This window comes from Lycorma delicatula, chromosome 12 (assembly GCF_047948215.1).
Source record: "Lycorma delicatula isolate Av1 chromosome 12, ASM4794821v1, whole genome shotgun sequence".
Lineage (NCBI taxonomy): Eukaryota > Metazoa > Arthropoda > Insecta > Hemiptera > Fulgoridae > Lycorma > Lycorma delicatula.
This window is the reverse complement of record NC_134466.1, coordinates 41,985,455-42,007,136: the sequence shown is the minus strand read 5'-3', so window position 1 is coordinate 42,007,136 and position 21,682 is coordinate 41,985,455.

Genomic DNA, 21,682 nt, shown 5'->3' with positions numbered 1-21,682 from the left:
GAAGAGAAGACGATTATTGAAATTATAAAAAGAAAGTACGTTTGGTTGGGACGCTGGCTGAGACTTAACTGCCTGTTCGTGACGGCATTGGAAGGATTTGTAACGGAGAGAAAAGCAAGAGGTCGGAGACCAATAAAAATGATAGACAATATAAAAAGGGAAGGAAGTTGCTATGAAATGAAAAACAGATAGCACAAAATGGAGCAGAATGGAAGGCGGCCGGCCATGTGAAAACTTGTCTTTGGGCAGAACACTTATTATTATTTCGATAATAAATGAAGACATCGACTTGATTTTTTTTGCGTTTAATTGTCATCTAAATATCTAAAAACCAATTTCTAGATTCTTTGAAATTCCGAGTTTAAAGTTTAAATAGGGTAAAATTCAATTTTACTTTTTTATTCATTTCTCTGTAACAAATGAAGATATCAACTTGATTTTTGGTGTGTGTAACGTGAATATTTCACGCGAATATCTAAAAACCAACTTCTAGATTTTTTGAAATTCGATCTTTTAGGTAAAAAGATTTCGAACAATGACTGTACATTTTTCCCATTTCCGACTATACTAAAAACGAGATTTAATTTACTAAGTATTGGCACCGTTAGTACTATTACAATTGTGTAAATTTCCACTTGCCAACAATTTAAAAAGTGTAAATCTTAGTACTTTCGGAGCTGTTACTCCATCTTCAGGAATTTTCAGGGATGTTAATTTAAATTCAAATCAATAATCGTTTTTAAATTAAACTGTTATATTTATAATAGACGGTTTATTAGTTTATAAGATGTTTGCGACTATTATCATAACAGTCACAAACATCTTACAAACATGACGTTACTCTCTTATTTACGTACGAATTAATTTTATTCTTGACGACCGACTATTATACACATAACAGTTTAATTTAAAAATGATTGATTTGAATTTAAATAAACATCCCTGACATTTATAATGTTTATAATGTGCAAAACATTTTTCTTCATTATAAATACAAAAAACCAGAGAAATCGGTTGTAGTTCAGCAATGACAAAAAACTGGTCATAAATTTTTGTATATGAAACCAGTTTTAAAAGATTTACATTATAAACAGGAATTATATATGATTCAAGTATAGAACTTCTTTATTTAACATTCTAAAAGGATTCGGTGTAGATCTCAAAACAATCACGTAGTTAAAAAGATCCTAACACACATTAGATCCAAAGTTATATTCACGTTAGAACTATCACAGCAATTCAAAATTAAAGAAGGATTAAAACAAGGGAATGTTTTATCACCATTTCTTTTTAAATGTATCCTTAAAAAGCAACATAGATATACAGAATTATTCATGAAGAATTATAACAAACTTTTCAGGATATGTTTTACTGGTGAAAGTAGACGGGGTTCCAGGGAGCGGAGTTCTCTGGATGACGGGAGTAGTGATCAAAGCGAGTTCTACTGCCTTGGTATAGGCCCCGTGTCCACAGGAGACACCGGAAAATGCCTGGATCGGCTTCGGGGTTTGCCTGGGCAGACCTGGCCCCCAGAAATCCATGGGGCAGAGCCCCTTGTCTAAACAATGCCGTAAAAAAAAATCTGTCTTTGTGTGTGTCTCCTTCAGTAAAATTAAGCCAACTGTAATTTTAGGATTCAAATTTAGGGGTAATATGAAATAGTAGTGTTATATGAAATCAGACTAAAGAATATGTTCCAAAACTGTATTTCTAGTATTTTCGAGAAAATCTGGGGGTAGGACAAAAAATTAGGGACGCAAAACACTATTTTATGTTTGGCGTAAAATAATTTTGTTGAATTGATAGTATATTAGGTAATAAACAAAATCCCTAATATTACAACAAAAAAAAATAATTTTGAATTTTTATACAAATACAAACAATAAAACCAACTTTTTTTTTCCCCCCTACTCTCCCCGACCGGATATCCATTTAAGTATACTCAGTCGGGGAGAGTGTCCTTTTACTCTAAGGAAGTGTCCCCCGCCCACCGGTTGTACACCCGGCACGGCAGGTTAGCTCCCCCGGTCTCGGATCTTTAATTTTATTTTATTCGCCTGCCTCTAATCCCCCGCCTCGGAGACGGGGTATGCCTACGCCACCTCCCATCCCCTCAGCAGGGAACCGGGTCTCGGTCATTATGCCTTTGCCTCTAATCAGCGGCACCGCCTCCACTAAGCGCCGAGGCACCCGCAGGAGCGGCACCGCCAACCGGGACTCGGTCTTTTATTTGTCCCACACTCCCCAGGAGTTCCCCCCCTTCTCAGGAACCCGCACACCACGGCGTACGGGCCCTCCACGGAGGGACTGTCCTCCCTACCCTAATTTCACAAACCCCTTCTTCTGTCCTCTTCTTCCTTGGTGCGTAAGATTTCCCCGGCAAACCTACGGAACCAATCCCAGTTATCGTCACTATAGACCATCCAATTTAAGAGGTATTCAGGTGTAAGTCCGTTGTCCGAAATTTCTCTTCTATTTGGAGCCCATCTTGGGCATACAAACACAGTGTGTTCCGCATCATCAGTCTCTGGGCAGTACACACATTGTGGGGTAGGTTTTTTCCAATTCTAAACAGATAATGGCCGAACGAGCCATGCCCCGTCAACAGTTGTGTCGTATAAAAATCTACATTACCTATTCTATTACTAGTCCACATATTTATGTTGGGGATTAGTCGCCTGGTCCAATCCCCAACTCTAGAGTGTGTCCATGTATCCTGCCACTCTTGATCAATTAGCCGTTCAATCTCATCTTTGGACATACCCTATATCTAAATGTTCTTCGTTTAATTTGTAAATCAATGGGTAGAACCTTCGTTAGTATACACAACGCGTCGTATGACACTTACGACGCGTTAAATAAAGTTAGACGCGTTAAATAAAGGTTTTAATAAAATAAAACCAACTTACAGCCAATTAAATAAACTTTTGAAAATACTCTCCATCACAGTAGATTCAGCACTCTGCCCGATGAACAATGCAGAGTGTCCATAAAGTCTGTCCATGATTACAAAAAATGATTAAAATTATTACAGTTGCTGTGCGGTTTGTGGAGAAGAAAGAAAAAATTATCAAGGTTTTTTACCATGTCAGTAAACTTCAACATGTACGGCTTTTTTCGCTCGTAGAATGTCCAACCGATAATCAATTTTACGCCATGTGTTGTCAACATCTCTTCTGTAACACTGGCAACAGCTTCAGTTATTCTTCGTCTCAATGTGTCCAGATCAAGTACGGGTGTTACATAGATTCTATACTTAACATAACCCCATAAGTCTAAGGGAATTATGTCTTGTTATCGTGGTGGCCAGGGAGTAGGACCGTCGCGCCCAATCCATCTGCCATGAAATGATTCATTCAGAAAATCTCGAACTAATAATTCCCAATCTGGCGGTGCACCATCCTGCTGGAAAGCCATCCTAGGTTGCAAGTCATTTAGTTGAGGTATAGCAAAGTGTTGCAGCATATCCAGGTAAATGTTAGTTGTTATTGATCGCTCATTGAAAAAAAGGGACCGATGATTTTGTTGTGCATCAACCGCACTACATATTCACTTTATGAGAATCTCTCATTTATTCCCTGTGTAAAGTACGGATTTTCTGAGTCCCATATTCTTACATTATGCCTGTTTACTTTCCCTGATGTGCGTAAGTAGCCTTACCTGCAAAACATACACGCTGCAGGTATTCATTGCCGTTATCAATCCGTTGCAAAATCTCGTTCGCAAAGGCAGCACGACCCCAGGCCCGTCATCTGGCTGTAGATGTTTCAGTACCCGAATTTTTTACGCGCGCAACCTTAGTTTATTGTGTAGAATTTTGTGCACCTTTGACCGGGGAATCCCTAGTTCACGAGATGCACGACGGGTACATTTAGAAGGGATACGTAGGAATGCTTGCTGCACAACCTCAACCTTCTCTTAACTAACGGATGGTCGCCCTGTTCGCGGAAGGTTGACTGCACTTCCACTCTCCTTAAACTTTGCATATCACGCAACGATACTCTTGGTATCAGCTACTGGTCGTCCGTATTCGCTTCTGAAATTTCACTGCACAGTAATCGGTGATTTTGACTCGTGATACCATAACACACATTATGCTTTCTCTTGGATTGACCCCATTTTATAAATATTTGATCACAGTGGCCTCTATCTGAAACAAATATAACAAAATACTTGCTAATTTTTTTGTTTCTTTTGCAACAAACCGCACAGCTGTAACTGTTTTTAATAAACTTTGAAATTCTTACGTTTGTACTTATTTTTTGTGGACTTTATTATACCATTTTACTCAAAATCAACTACTGTACATTTTTTTCATCTTTTATGTATTTTTTGTTCATTTAAAAAAGTTATTTTAAGTCAGACATAAAATAGTGCATTTTTCGCACCCCAATCTTTAGTTATTTGCCCCAGATTTCTCAAAAACTACTAAAAATACAATTCTGGGACCTAATTTTTTTCAAATTTTCAAGTGAGATTTCATAAAAATATATTAAATTTACTCCTGAATTTCGGTCCCAAAAATTATAATCTTGCCTAATCTTACCAAAGGTTCAGAAATTAGGGTGAATCGTCGGCCATCCGACAATTCCTAACAAGCGTTTCCGAACCTATACTTATTACGAACTTTCTTCTTTATTTTCACAAGTAGAACATGTCCTGAAAGTGTGTTAAATTCTTCGTGAATCATTCTGGGTCGCTTTAATTTTTAATTATTGTTACATAAGATAAAAAAAATAACATTTTATAAATCGAGCGATGGTAACCCACTTGTAGGGTTACCATTGCTATCTTTATTTTGATATGCTACAGTACATTCTAGTTGATGGAAAAGCAAAGGAAAACTATTTCACTTTATATTCCCTAGTAAACCTTGCATGGAATTTTTTTTCCACAATGTTGTATTATTCACTGCGTGACTCGTTGAGCTTCAGTTAATTTCAAATACCCTGATTTTTTTCTAATGATTAATAATAATAGATAACTAATTAAGAAAATTATATTGGTAATTCATTACATGAATCAGTATTTTGCTAAAAATAACAATTTCATTATTAAGTCTTACCTTCACTTTTTTTTAAATCCTGAAAATATATTTTAATTTTTTTTTTAGAAAAGTTGTTTTGTATCGAAGAAAAAAACAGTAGCAAAAATGATTTTTTTATTTAAATTACCTCTAAAGGTAATTCAAGTTTTTTTTTTAATAAAAATAATATTTTAACTGAAACTAAGCAAAAAGAGTTTTTTTTTAATTAAAAAGAATTAATAATAACATTTTCATAATTATAATACATATGAATACAAATAAAAATATTTTATAAATTTACTAGCCGCTCGTCCCGGCTTCGCCGGACCTCCCAGCCAGGACTCGCTTCGCTTGGCGCTTTGTTGAATGTGGGCATATAATTTTCGAGGACAATAGCTTCTGCTCCGAATGACGTCATTTGAAAACATGAATTGTATTTGCAAATGTTTGTTAAAAAGTGCCTTGACTTACTTGTGGTTCCTCATAGAAGCGACAATAGAGGCTAAGGTAGCAAACCAGTGTCGGGCAATTTAACTTTTCCGCTTGCGCAGCAGATTCCTTGTGATTCGTTTTTGAATATAAGTGGAGAACAATATGGACACTCTTTGTCCATTTTTCCAATTGCGACACTTGAATGAGCAGAACAATCATAGTTGGCATCGTAATGATAGGCGCATTCTTTCAATTCAATGCCTGATGCCAGCCTAGATTGAGCAGTTCGTGATCGTGTCAATCGTAGACGCTCCTTTCGCATTTCCCGTTGCTCAGTTGTTTCAGCCGAACGGGATTGGGCTGTGTGTATTCGGTCGCTTTCCAATCTTGACTGTCTTTCGTCTTCAGTCTCTGCCGCACGAACAATTTTCATCAAACGTGCTTTTTTGTTGTATTTCTCCCGATTGAAGAATGTCTTTTAGGCATGGTATGATGTTTTGAAAAAAGATCACAGAATTTAAAAGATTATAGTTAAATACTTTACACACTTTAAATTAGTAACACACACACACACACACACACACATGATAAACAAAAACAGCTATTTATTTATGTTTTTAAACAGCTGTAAAAAATTGTAAATGAATGAATCGTAAAAATTACATATGCACGTGCGCTAAATCAATTGAAACTTAGGAATAAACTGTACGTTAAAACTACAGCCCTTTTCATAATTAATCAATTCAACGTTGAAAAAAAAAATGTTAGCTAAAAATTTATTTTTTCTTGAAAATCAAAGTCATTTTGAAAATTAAATAAGTTTTAAGGAAGAAATAAAGTGTTTTAAATTTCGTTGTAAAATTTCGTTATGTCGGAGGTCCAAAAAAATTAGCCTGTGTTCACCGCAGGGCTTCAAAGTGAAGGTGTGCAAAATTTTAGACAAATCTGTCCGGTAGATCTCGAGTTAATTTGAACAGACAAATAAACAAACATTGATTTTTATACATATAGATATTTTTTACTTAATTTCAATAAAATTTATAAAAATTCATTTTAAATGAGACGCATATTACAGTAATTTCCTTTTGTGTTTATTTTATTTTTTTTTTATTATATCCAAAACAAAAATAAATCGTGGTATATTATAGAATAAATTAAATAAATTAATTAATTTCTTTAATTACGTAACTAGTTACTTAAAAATTAATCTTTTAAATGTTTTAATTTTTTTTTTTAATATACTTCAAATTATATTGTGAATAAACAAAAGTAAACATTCCGAGACAAATATTTGTTTTTTGTTGAATTTTAATTCGCTTAAAAAATCTTAAAAATCCTGTTTTAAAAAAAATTACCTTAAAAACGATCCGATTTGGCTCATATTCAGAATACATTTGAAAAGAGAACATTTGAAAAGTGAAAAGAAAACTTTTGCAAAAACTATACCCGCTAGGTGCGCTGGTGTCGAGATATTTACGAAACAAACAAATATAAAAACAGACTTTCCAATTTATATATATATATATATAAAATACTGAACCGATTTACACGCGGGGGAAAAGGGGAAAAGGGGAAAAGGGAAATGGGGAAAAGGAAAAAATGAAAGAGAAAGGAGAAAGGTAAAGGGTAAAAGGGGAAATATGAGAAAAGGAAAATCGAAAAAAGAGAAAGGGAAAGGGGTAAGTATGGGGAAAGAAAAAAGAAAAGAGTGGAATGGATAGTGGAAGGAGGAAGGGAAATGGGAAATAGGGAACAAGGAAAGAAGGAAATAGAGAAATAGGAAAAAAGTAAAAATAGAGGAGAAGGGAAATATGGCAAAAGTGAAAGTTTAAATTTTGTGAATTTCCGTAATGTTCAGTTTTTTAATGTTTTATCAAGTTTTCAATTGTGTTCATTTAATCTATAATCAAATCTAGCAATACCAAAGCATTGTCGGGTCAACTAGTTTTTTTATAAATTGAACAGGCTTTAATTTTTTTTATTTATTTTTTTAGTTTTGTTTAACCTCCGGGACCACCGTTAGGTATGGCTTCAGAGTATGAGATGAATGATTGATTTGTAGCGTGTGTGAAAATGCCATGCCTGACCGGGATTCGAACCCGGGACCTCCCGATGAAAGACCGAGACGCTACCACTTGCGCTACGGAGGCCGGCTTTAATTTTTATTTATCATTATTATTCGTACAAGCATAAGTTTAATGAACTCAACGGGGTCCAAGGTTCAAAGCCCTCTGTCTAGACGACGAACGAAGCGAGCCGTGACCGGCTAAATATCCCCTCACGGCGACGTTAATCGCAATAACGCGGGCGAAGCCGCGACGGGGTTATAGTCTATACTTATAAAGCAACTTCTCCGGGCTGATTAACTAACTGATTCATCAACGCCCAGCATAAACTATTGAAGATAAATTGATGAAAAGTGTGTATATATGTTCTTTTTATGGTGTAAGTACACACTAAGAAAGGAATTTTTCGTAATTCCGCGTTTAAAAAGAGTTAAAATGGAGTAACAATGAAATTTACTATTTATTTTTTTGGATTTCTCGGTAAAAAATGGTGACATAAACTAGATTTATGGTGTGTGTAATTTTCACGTAAATATCTAAAAACCGTTTCTTGATTTTTCGAATTTCTACCTAAAGGGATGAAGAAAGATAAAAAAAAAATTGAATAATGATTCAAAATTTTTCCCATTTTCGACTATACTAAGTGAGATATTAATTTGATTTGGGCTTGCAAATACTCTTCAGATCTAAAAACAGTTTTCGTTTTTTTTTTTTAATATGGATATTTTAAGGAGTGCGAATGGCTGCACCTGCCTTCGGTTACTTCAGTAAAAATATAAAATTAAAATAATTAAAAGATTAAAAAAAAGAGAGAGAATTGAAGTACGGTTACTCCTAGTGGTGTTGTCGGGTGAAGCTAAGAACCAAGCAAAATACATTTTTACCGTAATTTAAGGATAACTCAAGCATGAGATTAATGAGCGTGACGGGAAAGGATTTTCCGAAATTAAACGTGTATTTTACATTTTCGCGCATTTCTCGGCAACGAATTGAAATATCGATTTTTACCGAGTCGATCTTAATACTACGCTTTCCGCTTATACCATCATTTTACTTTCGAATTTAAACAGTTTCAATTACCTCTTAATGTACGTTTTGCTATGACGATTAATAATAAGGCTCGAAGATAAACGTTGAAGTTAGCAGGCATTGACTTAAGAAAGGACTATTTCTCTCACGAGCAATTTTATTTGGCTTTCTTTTTCCTTTTTTTTTAACAATGAGTCTAACTAAAAACCCCATTTACGGGCAAAGTGTCGGACTCGCTAACAGGTTCCGCTAGATGTTAAATGAGAGCGTATGTGTGCCTGCGCCCTACAGACTAAATATCATATCTCACCGATCTTCTCACCCCAGGGCCGGTCCCAGTAGCTAATCACTGCGCGGCCCCGAAAGGTGCCATTGGGCAAGAAGGAATCCGGAGCCTCCGTCCATCATCACCGCCGCCCAACCGCGTGAGCACGGACAAACGAGGGCTTCGCAGAACGCTGTCCTTCACCTCCCCGCCCACTGGACCACGATCACCACACTCTACTGCAAGGGATGTCCACTCAACTCCTGTTCTAGAAGCCCCTTCTTCTGCTCTCAGCCTCCTTGCTTCTTAGAACCGTCGTAGCGTACTGGTCTACCGATTTCCAGTTCTCGAAGAAACCAAGTATGTACCGTACCAACTCCTTCGGCCTGGACCCATCAATACCAGCCCAAGAACGGCAGTCATTCTACTCGGGACAATGAAGTAGAGCGTGCTCAGCCGCGTCACGAGCTTGACAGAACCTACAGTTTGGTGTATCACGCCTACCTATTCTGTAAAGGTAGGCCTCAAAGTTATTACGGCGGTCACTGCTGCCGTATTTATTACGGCGGTCACTGCTTCTCTTCGACGCCATCGGCTCTGTTCTGGAAGACATAAGTCTGTGGGCCTTCAATAACAACAGGCTACAATATGCTTCCCGAATTTGCATCCTCTGTCGAAGACCACCCCCAGGTATTTGACTTTGTGTTGAGGTCGCAGTAAATGATCGCCAATCTTTAGGGCTACAGGACCTACCCTCCGTCTATCCGTCAGCATGATGAATTCACATTTTTCGGGTGCTAACTCGACTTAGCGCCCAAAAAATTAGGGAGGAGGGGCCTGAGCCCCTGCTACCTCATCCAGGCGTCAGTTGCAGCCAGGGCTGCATTTCCTCTCTCTTCAAGCGCAACTTCCGACCTGCCGCTAACACGCACGGCAAGGTCATCGGCATAAGTTATTGTTTCTGTTCCTTTAGGCAACTGCAGGTTCAGAACATCACCCATCGGGTTGACCTTAGTGGTGAACTCGTCATCGCAAATCAGTAAATCATATGTAGTACTGTTGCAAATTATTATTTATTTTGTATTATTATTATTATTTATGTTTGGGCCATTAATTATCAAATTAACTGTTCAAAGTTTGTTATTGGATGTAATTGTGAAAATAATACAAAAAAAAAGGTACGGTACTACGGGGAGTTTTATTACTACCGCGATTTTTCCGTTTTTGCAACTTTGGTTGCTTTTAACTCGAAAACGAAGACGTTTATCGAGAGACGGATTTCACCAACGATTTTCTCGTAACAGTTTACAGTTAAATCATTTATCACATGTCCTTTTTCTTATTTAAAAAAAAGTGGCGGATTCAAGATTACGGACAAAATGTTCAAACTCATTATAAAGTAGTAATTTTGTAATTATTGTAATTTCTCCTTCCGTATCTCTCTGTTTTAAAATATGAAGCCCTTTTTCATACTTTGGTATCACTCTGTACATACATTACTATAACAGTTATTTGTTCACAGTAAATACGCAGCTGTTAGAACATTACAATAGAAACGTGTTTTTTATATTTAATAAATAAATGTTTAACGTAAAACGGACCTCCAACATGCTTAAATCTATTGACGTCATAAGTATATAATAATGCATTGTATAATCGTTACTTATGTTTATTAAAAAAACATTTTGAATATATTTTTATCACTATAAAATTCATTAAAATACAAGATACGTTTATAAATTGATGTATATTTTATATTTGTAAATAAAATAAAAAACAAATATTTTCAATAGGAAAAATAAATTCAAAAATTTAAACATACTATTCTTTCCGATTAGTTAATATATAAACCTTTAAAAAAATCTTTAAAAACTTCAGAATCTAAATTTGGATGATCATTTTGATTGATAAACAATAACTACTTACAGATATAAGGAATTAATTAATTTAATATTTTAAAAAATGTTAAGATAAAACTTTTTTTAAATCTTACCCTACTAAAGAGCATTTGTATGTCTGTGTGTGTGTGTGTGTGTCTTAGCTTAGCAACGAAATGTACCGATCACTAGCAGAAAACCCCGATTCGTTAGTATATGTTTCGTGGTGGTCAGGTGTATACTTTTTATATTATTATATATAACGATATATATACGATATATCGATAATATGCGAAATACCTATATAAATAAAAATGTAAATGTTCGTTTGTTCAACATATTAAATCTCCGAAACTTCTTCACCGGTTGTTTTGAAATTTTGACACAACGTTGTATTCGAACTCGCGCGTGTTTTTATATACCTACTATTTATATACCTAAGATGTCACAGGATCTGTTGGACGTAAAAGCAACACACGTTGTATTAAATATTTTACGATTCCATTTCAATGTTTCCGATATGTTCAATATGTCCGGTATAGAATAAAAAAACCGCGATTGATTATGTTCAATCAGTCCGCTACTGGTTACCGATTTACGCGCGGGGAAAAAGGGAGAAAGGGAAAATCGAAAAGGTAAAAGGGAAAAGTGAAAAGGGAAGAAGAAGAAAATGGAAAAAGGAAACACGGGAAAAGAAAATGGAAAGGGAAAAGGAGAAAAAATAAAAGGAGAAAGGGAGGAAAGAGGAAGGCGGAAGGGGAAATAAGTGAAAGAGAAATTGGGTGGGAAATTAAAAGGGGTGGAAAGGGGAAATGGGAAAAGTAAAGGGGAAACGGGGAAGGAAATATGATAGAATTAAAATGGGGAAAGGGAACGGGGAAATGGGGAAAGGAAAAGGGGGAAGAGAGGGTAAAAGGAAAAAGGGAGAAGGGAAAAGTTAAATTTTGTGACGTTCCGTAATGTAAATTTTGTTAATGTTTTATCAAACTTTAAATTGTGTTCACTTAATCTCCCCCTCTCTCTCTCTCTCTATATATATATATATATATATATATATATATATATACTCAAATATAGGAATAGCGAAGCATTCCTGGGTCTGTTGGTACATAAATAATATATTTTTACTTGCTTTTCTTTAACGCACGTTGTTTTTTTTTTTCATGTTTGTCCTCAAATCGTTAATTTAACATATTTTCTGCCATTGCCGATTGATGAAATATTGCACAATTACTAAGGTTGGTGAGAATACAATATTCCACCATTACTTTTGTAAACATCCCCCCCCCCCCGTACGAGGGTAAATTAAGGGTGCGGGTGTAAAAAAATTGTAAAATCTGCAAAACGGCTATGCGGAGTTTTTAGGGTCGCAGATGACAAATCCAATAGCCGTTTGACATAAAAAATGAAAAAAAAAACTTGGTACGGGAGTTTTTGTGGTTTCGAATTTGACATTTCGTCATCACTTTTATATATAACACACACACACACAGATGATGTTTGGCGGGCAGTATGTTGAGACACAGCTCAATAACAAATAATTTAATTGTAGATGACGTAAAAACTTCACTATTTCATTACTTTGTATAATAAATGTTTCATTGAAAATTTGTTTGATATTTTATAAATTTCAATATATGATGTTATCTTTTGAAATCCAAATTAACCTACTAATTAAACTCATGAAATGTATGATAATTTGATTAAAATATGACTAAAAAGTATAAAGCAAGTTTGAAAAACATCTGAACATTTTGAAAAATTTCTGTAATATTATATTATTTTTTTATGTGATAATTTTTCTTCATAAGATAATGAACTATAACAAAAAGTAGACACTGGAATATACCGATCACTAGCGGAAAATCCCGATTCGTTAGTATCAATCAATTTCTAAAATTAAATTTCTATTTTAACTCTCGTTACATCAATTATCATCATTCAAAAAAGGATATTTTTACACAAGAGGTAATAAATTTTGAACACTTATTAATTCCATTCCGAGACGCCGCCCGCCAGGGCAACCCGTCCGGAGGACCTAGCTACGGAGGGCGTACCTATGGCATTTATTAAAATGATTCACGAAGAATGTTACAAGCTCTTAAGATATATTCTACTGGTGAAAATAAATAAAAAATTTCATATATACAAAGTTTTGAAAACGCTTTGTTAGCGAGTGTCGACTGGCGAAACATTTCGCCTTGATTTCTACGCCTTCGGTAAAAATAACCCAGACTAATTCTTGGGACCCAAATTAAGAAGTAAATTTAAAGGTTTTGTATGAAATCTGCCCTGAATAACTGAAAAAAAGTATGTTCTAAGACTGTATTTTTAGTAGTTTTTGAGAAATCTTTGTATGAAATTTCGTTTAATCTAGTAAGGCTGGTGAACGTTTTACTCTGATTGCTTTCGGTAAAAATTAAGTCAGACTGTTCTTTTGACCCAAATTAAGGAATAAATTTAGATTTATAATTTTACTTTTAGTAGTTTTTGAAAAAAATTAGATGATAAAAAAAAATTGGGGTTCGAGAAAAACAAACTATTTTATGTTTGTCGTACATAAAATACAAACACAAGTATTCAAACTCGTTTGAATACAATGTTTTTGGGAAATTTATTCAAATGTGAATAAGTTTGTTAATTGAGTTATTGGCACGTAAAAGGTTTAAATAAAAGTTTTAAAGAATTTTATTTTAAGTAAAAGTAGCTTTGAATAAAGTCCACAGAAACTAAACACAAATTTAAGTATATTAAAGACAAAATTTGGCAGAATTTAGCTAGATATGAAACGAAAAAATAATTTTCAATATTATAAAAATAAAAGAATTAAAAATATTTTAGACAATCGCTAACGAAGCGTTTCCGAACCTATATTTATATATATTTTCTTCTTTATTGTCCTGAAAGTTTTATTACAAACTTTCATATCTTTCTCGTGAAATATCTTTTTAACGAGTTTTTTCAAATTCATCCGCTTAAATGGTACGTTAGATTAAATTGTCCGTGTATGATTGTTTTTTTCATTTCCTTTCCATAATTTTTTAATATTTTTGAGACGGCTTCCCTTCTTTCTTCTGACATTTTTGATCCTAATCTGGTTGAGACATTTTCTTGAAAACTTATGGTTTTTATGTTGTTCTGTTCTTTTACCATTTTGTGATATTCTTTTCATGGATCTTTATTTCTTTCATTTTTATTCTTTTTTTTTTTAATTTCCCGTTTCCCTGAATCACTCTATACATCAGGAAACTTTTAAACTAATATAATAATTAATAAAAATTAAATGATATTTTTAAACGTGATCTTTCTAAAAGAGATGAACTAAACAAGGAAAAGATCTGTAATTATTATTATTATTCACTTCAAGGATTAAGCTGCGTAGCTAGTTTCGTTGCCAACATTTTCATGACCTCCCTCTACCTTGCCTTTCTCACAATGATGTAAATATTCTACTTCATGTAGTATATCTACCGTGTAACCTTTTTGATTTGGTGTTACAACCGACCACTTTTATTATCAAATCCTTTCTCTAACAAGTTTTCAACGCCTAAAAAATGCAGTATCGTTTTTTTCCTTATCATAAACAATCTAGTACAACATTTAACAGAATATAAAAATCTCATTACATAGAACTATTATTTACTCTTTTTATTAGCAGACATTATTCTTATTTTGTTTCCATAAAATGTAGTAGGTACATCTACAGTTTTTTGTGTTTTTCTTTTCAATATTCCTTGGATTTTTCTACATAGATGACTTTTCTCTTTCCTGCTTAGCCTCCGGTAACTACCGTTTAGATAATTCTTCAGAGGATGATATGTAATGAGTGTAAATGAAGTGTAGTCTTGTACATGAGAATGTACAAGACTACACTTCATCCAAATGGAATGGTTGAACTGAGAAGTTCAACCATTCCTGAGATGTGTGATTAATTGAAACCCAACCACCAAAGAACACCGGCATCCACGATCTATTATTCAAATCCGTATAAAAGTAACTGCCTTTACTAGGACTTGAACGCTGGAACTGTCGACTTCCATATCAGCTGAGTTCATCACTAGACGAACCAGATAGGTTTACATGTACTACTAAGGTGGTTTACTTTTATAAAAATAATGAACCTGATCTCTTAATCCATCTCAAAATGGAGGCTTTGTATTTTTTTTAAATTATTAATATCTTTGTAATTGCTGGGTTATTTAAACATTATGTTATTAAAAAAAAATTGAAGCGTTTTATGACAAAGAAAACGACACCTTATTTATTCAAATCCATTCATATATAATAATATTATGGCAAAAAATCTTTAAGCAAGTCATTCTAAATTTAAAAAAACCAATTTCCATTTCAAATATTAAATAAAATTTAATTACTGAACACGAACTCAACAGGAAAAATCTTATTAAAGCTATCATGTAATAAATTATAATAATTTAATAATATTGAAATATTACAATAAAATATAATTGAAATCATGTAAATACAATAATAAGTAATATTAATACTGAAAAATAATTTGCATAAAGGCAGGTTTTGTATTAACAAGTCATTGCTGTAAATATAAATTAAAACTAATGCCAGTTTATCTTTTGTTAATGAACAAATTAATACATTGATTTTTGCTGTATAATGTAATTACTTTTTTAACCATTATCTTATTTACTACGGCAGGTAATGTGAATCACATCTATACTAACTTAGAAATGGTTGATGTGCATTTAAGCTACGGTCTTGCACGTTGCAAAATCCGTGAGGCGTGACGGCTACATCAGGAATACTTTCCCGATCGAATGTTACCTTCTCACACAATGTTCTCATCAATTCATAGAAGGCTTAGAGACTCAGGAAGCTTAAAACCAGAACAACGTGATAAATCAGGACGACCGCGTTCAATATGTACAACCAAATTCGAGAAGGTTGTGTTAAATGAGGTATCTATCCATCCCGAAGAAAATCTAGAACTAGCCTTAGAGTTCAATGTAACTAACACAACAGTGTAGAAGGTTTTTCAGGAGCGGCAACTCCATGCTTATCACTTTCATGTCTATAAGATATTTTACCTCGAGATTATACTAACCGAGATCGGTTATGCCAATAATCCGAATATTTTGAATGATTTTTTTCTTTATCGATGCTAAATTTACAAGATCGGCCATTCTTAACACGCACGTGTGGTCAATTGAAAACTCTCATGCCATTTCAGAGAAATCTCACAAATATTAGTTTTCTGTAAATGTATGGACTGGTATTCTGGATGACCATTTATTTATCTTTTTTTTACCTGAAATACTCAATGATGAAAGTTATTTACATATTTTGATGATTGATCTTCCATTTTTACTGGAACATTTACCACTAAACACACGTAACAAAATGTGATTTAAGTTGGATGGGGGTTCCGGCTCATTACAGATTTCAAATTCGAGATCACCTAATGAAACATATTGAAACAGATAGATTAGTCGAGGAGGCTTAGTATCACGATTTTCAAGGTCTTCTGATCTCAATTCTCTTGAATTTTTCTTATAGGATCACTTAAAGACACTTGTATACGACACCTCCATTGATACAGTAAAAAAAGAGTTGGGAACAAGAATTCCACATGAATTGAGAGGATTCGTCAGACACCTGACATCTTTGAAAGAGTCCGACAGTCAATGGAAAAACGCCTTGATGCATATATTTTGAATGTGGATCACCTTTTAGAAAAGATACTCTATTCTCTTTTATAAATGTTTCATTATCTGATATGATAAAGGGATATCTCTAAAGTAAAGACCGCTGGGAAATTTCTCACCTTAACGTTACCGAACTTGTGTCGTTTATGGCTACGCTAGTAATGTACACAATGCATTATTGTCGGTAAGTTGTCGCGTTGTAATATCTTTGATTACGTGTGAGTTATTACGTTATAAAATGAATAGGAAATTGATGTTGCCGACGACTGTGAAATACGTGGAATCATACGTTGTTTAAACCATCAAAACGTTAAGTCGGCTGAAATTCATAGGTAGTTGGTTGCCGCGTACGGTGATAATGTAATGAATGTAAGAAACGTCCAAAAATGGTGTGAAAGGTTTAGAAATAACAGAATTAATGTGCATGTTGAAGAAAGTTCGGGAAGGCCCTCGATAATTACCGAGGACTTGTTGAAACTCATCGATGATGAAATCAGAAAAGATGGTCGCTCAACGATTTCCGACCTGGCCCTTCTTTTTCCTGATTTTTCAAGAGCTCTTATCGATCGCATTGTTCATAACCATTTAGGCTTCAGAAAGATTTGTGCACATCGGGTGCAGCAGATCTTAACGGAACGTCACAAAAAAATCCGAACGGGATCTGCTTTGGAATTTTTGATACGCTACACAGAAAAAAGTGATGACTTCTTTAATTCGATCGTTACAGGCGATGAAACATGGATTTCATATTTCACGCCAGAGAGAAAACTGCAGTCAAGTGAATGGCGTCATCCTCAATCACCTACCAGAGCAAACAAGGACAATCCACAGCCATTTGAACGCAAATTGATGGCCACAGTCTTTTGGGATCGGTTTGGAATACTGCTGATTGATTTCATGCTACGTGGAACGACAATAAATGCAGCAGCCTACTGCGAAACTCTACGTAAGTTACGGCGGGCCATTCAAAATCGGTGACTGACCGACGGCGACGTCCTGCTGCACGATAATGCACGTCCACATGTTGCGGATCCGACATGTGATTTACGGAGAACATTTAGACGGGAAATGTACGATCACCTACCTTGTAGTTCGGACTTAGCTCCTTCTGATTATTTGTTTGAGAAATTGAAAGAAGTTTTGAGTGGTAAGCGATTCGTGGGTAACGATGAACTTAAATATGCTATTAATCAGTGGCTAAATGGACTGGCGGCAGAAGAATACGACGAGGGTATATTGACACTGGTGTATCTCTACGATAAATGTATAAATTCATGTGGCTATTTTATAGAGAAGTAGTATAAAGTGGTGATGTTTAAGAGAAATTAAAAAATATTTATAAAGTTTTCAGAATAATTTTTTTTACAATTAAAACCGTCTTTACTTTAGAGAAAACCTCTTGTAATTTACTGTTGTTAAATAAATTTCAATTGAAAAAAAAAAAACAGGTTTTTTAATAACCGGTTCATTGAATGAAAAATATGTAATGAAAATTATTTTTCAATGTTAATATTGTTTATTATTATAATATTTTCATGATTTCAATAATAGTTTATTGTAATGTTTTCAACATTATTAAATTAATATAATTTATTACATAATAACGTTAATAAAATTATTCCATTTGAAATCGTGTCGAGTTATTTAATTTTATTCGGGAGGAAATGAGAACTGGTTTTTTAATTTAGAGAGACTCACTTGAAGAATCTTTGCCGTAATTTTGTTATTCATGGACGGAGTTGAATAAATAAGGTGTCACTTCTTTGTTATAAAATGTTTAACATTTTTTGTAATAATATGACATTTCATTAAACCAGCGGTTGCAAAATTATCAACAATTAAAAAAATTACATGGCCGCCATTTTGAGATGGATTACGAGATCAGATTCATTATTTTTGTTCAAGTAAACCTCAATGTACCCTATTAGTATACGAAATTTCATATACATATTATGAAGCATATCTGAGAAATAGATTTTTATGTTAAGAATAAAAAACGGCGGATAGCCGTAAACTAAGCGTTTCCCAACGTATGTTGATATAAAGTTTTTTTCTTTACTTCAATGTGAGTAATCAGCCTCTGAATTCTTCAAACGATTTTTATAAACACTTTGTATAATAATAAAACATCCATAACAATGGATAACTTCAAATCCCAAACATTTATGCGGTACGTAAACTTACATACATATTATTCTTCCATAAATTGGAAGAATTCTTCCAATAAATCTTATTGAAAAATTATTTACGGGTATTTCTTTCATGAGATTTTTTTCCATTTAAGGGATAACCCCGGCCAAAAAAAAATTGCGGTTAAAACTAATTTTTCCCGCAGTTTTATAGGTAAAAATCTCCTAATTAAAAATATGTATTTATTTTAATTCTACATTGCTTAAAAATAAAGTTATGGGTATTTTTACAAGTATAAGTCCTTACTGAATATAACTTGTATTCTCGTAAACTTCATAATCTACAAATTCTTTTTGAAACAAGATAAAATGATGCGTTTTTTATAATTTTAAATTTGTACATTTGTAATTTTTAGTTCCGTATTTATCCGTACTAGCAGCACTCGACTGTTTACTTCTGCGTTTAGGTACGGCATTACAAAATATAGTAAAGGTTTGTAGGGCCCGACAAATTAGGAGGGAAAGCTCACAGAATTTTAAAGCACAATTTTGAAGGTCACTAAATAATGCTTTGGCAGCTTATACAAGTAAAGATGCCAGATCTATGAAAGAGCAGTATTAGCTACCGAGCATTGTTATATTTCATCTAACTTTGAGTCGAAACAAAATGCCCTACAGGACAAGATAGTGGGTGTTTTTATAATCAAGCATCGGCTAAATATGTAAAACAAGGTAAACAAATCGACATTGTTAGAACACCAATCAGTGTATTTGTATTAATACATATAGCACCAATTTATCGGAGGCTAGCTGATGAAAATTTATTAAATCGGTTAATGAAAGGAAGAATTAAAACGCTAATGATAGTTTCCACAATCGGTAGTAGAATCAGCATTTTTATTTTTGGTTTGATTTTAATTTTGGTATGCAGCAGTAATAGATAGTAAAAAAGGAGCTTCAGTTTCCTCAGCTAAAAACAATTGAATCTTAGCAAGAAGACACGATCACCGAAGAAAAAAGAAAATTATCATAATGCAATCATAAAATTAAAGGATTGAAGAAGTAGACCGCAAATGAAACAGATAAAGAAAGAAACCCACCGGGTTGGTCTAGTGGTGAACGCGTCTTCCCAAATCAGCTGATTTAGAAGTCGAGAGTTCCAGCGTTCAAGCCCTAGTAAAGGCAGTTACTTTTATACGGATTTCAATACCAGGTCGTGGATACCGGTGTTCTTTGGTGGTTGGGTTTCAATTAACCACACATCTCAGGAATGGTCGAACTGAGATTGTACAAGACTACACTTCATTTACACTCATACATATCATCTTCATTCATCCTCTGAAGTATTATCTGAGAAGTAATTCCGGGAGGCTAACAGGAAAAAGAAAAGACAAAAAAAGAGAGAAGAAAAAGAAGCAGAAGGAATCACATGTGCAGCTGAGGAATTCTAAATTAGATAAACCATCAGGTGAGAAAATTATCTGCGTGTGGTTTTGTAACTTTGAATGTAATTTCTGTGTTTTTTTTTATCTCCTTGGACACGAAAAAATCATAACCTATTCACAACCCCCTGGACCAATGGTTGGTGATATCAAAAAACATTACTTATAAAAGCTTTCGGCCTTTATCCAAAGAATAGTAGGAACTTTAAACAAATTCGATATTTTACTTAATAAAAATGTTATAGAGGTTTTTTTTCAAAATACCCCCCCCTCAATTTCAACCACCATGGCCGACTTTACCCATTAATGAACTCGACCGAGATTTTGGGTCATTATATTTTATGTTTCAATTTGAAAGTGATTGGTGTAAAATTACGGAAGTTATCGTGTCCACAAGGAAGTGAAATATATATATATTATATATATATATAAATACATTTGAACTGACGGTGGTTTTGGGGTCTGGGGGAAGTGAAACGCGAAGTTATGTTAAATTTTCTGGAAGTCGAATCATGGTACCCTTACAATAGGTAGCTTTCTTATGAAATCTACCTAAAATACTAAAATAAGAAAAAGAAACTTTTCAAAAAACCTTTCTGAAATTTAGATCCGAGTCCATAATTTAATAGGAGTTAAAATTAGTGCATTAAAGTCAATTTTTAAAAATCATAGTTAAAATTTAAAAACAATCATGACTCTCCCAGTCCTACTAGAACACTCAATAATTAATTATTATCATTCATTTCATCCATGCTCCCAAAAGATGGCTGTTTTTAATTCATTGTTATATAAAGTTTAAAAAACCTCAAACATGATAAAACTTCCTTAAATAAAGAAATGAAAATAATTAAACTGTTCCTAACGATTATAATTTTGGTATTATAAACAAATTATATAATAAAATAAATAACGTAATTAATATAAATAACAATACAGAAATTGTTACCTGATAAAAAGGATAAATATACATTAAAAAAATGAACTTACACTTTTAGTCAAAAAATTGAAAAAATATATTTAAAAAATGGTTTAACAGCTGCAAATGCTACTAATAACAAATTAATTAAACATATTAATAAAAAATTATATGATAATGATTCCAAATTTGATAAACAGGGAGTGTACAATCTTGTTTGTGATGATTGACTTATTATACGTAGGGATGACCAATCGCAAATTTTTCACACTTGCTAAAGAACATATAAATAGCAATAAAAATAAGAAACCAGAAAACTAACTTTGCCAAACATATAATAGAATACGATCATACATACAATCATAATTTTTTTTTGTCTTCAGTCATTTGACTGGTTTGATGCAGCTCTCCAAGATTCCCTATCTAGTGCTAGTCGTTTCATTTCAGTATATCCCTTACATCATACATCCCTAACAATTTGTTTTACATATTCCAAACGTTGCCTGCCTGTACAATTTTTTCCTTCTACCTGTCCCTGCAATATTAAAAAATATTCCAGGATGCCTTAATATGTTGCCTATAAGTCTGTTTCTTCTTTTAACTATATTTTTTCAAATGCTTCTTTCTTCATCAATTTGACGCAATACCTTGATCCACCCACCTTATTTTTAACATTTCCTGTAACACCACAGCTCAAAAGCTTCTAATCTTTTCTTCTCAGGTACTACGATCGTCCAAGTTTCACTTCGATATAAAGCTACTCTCCAAACATATACTTTCACAGATGTTATCCAGACGTTTAAAATAATTTTTTCTGTAAAT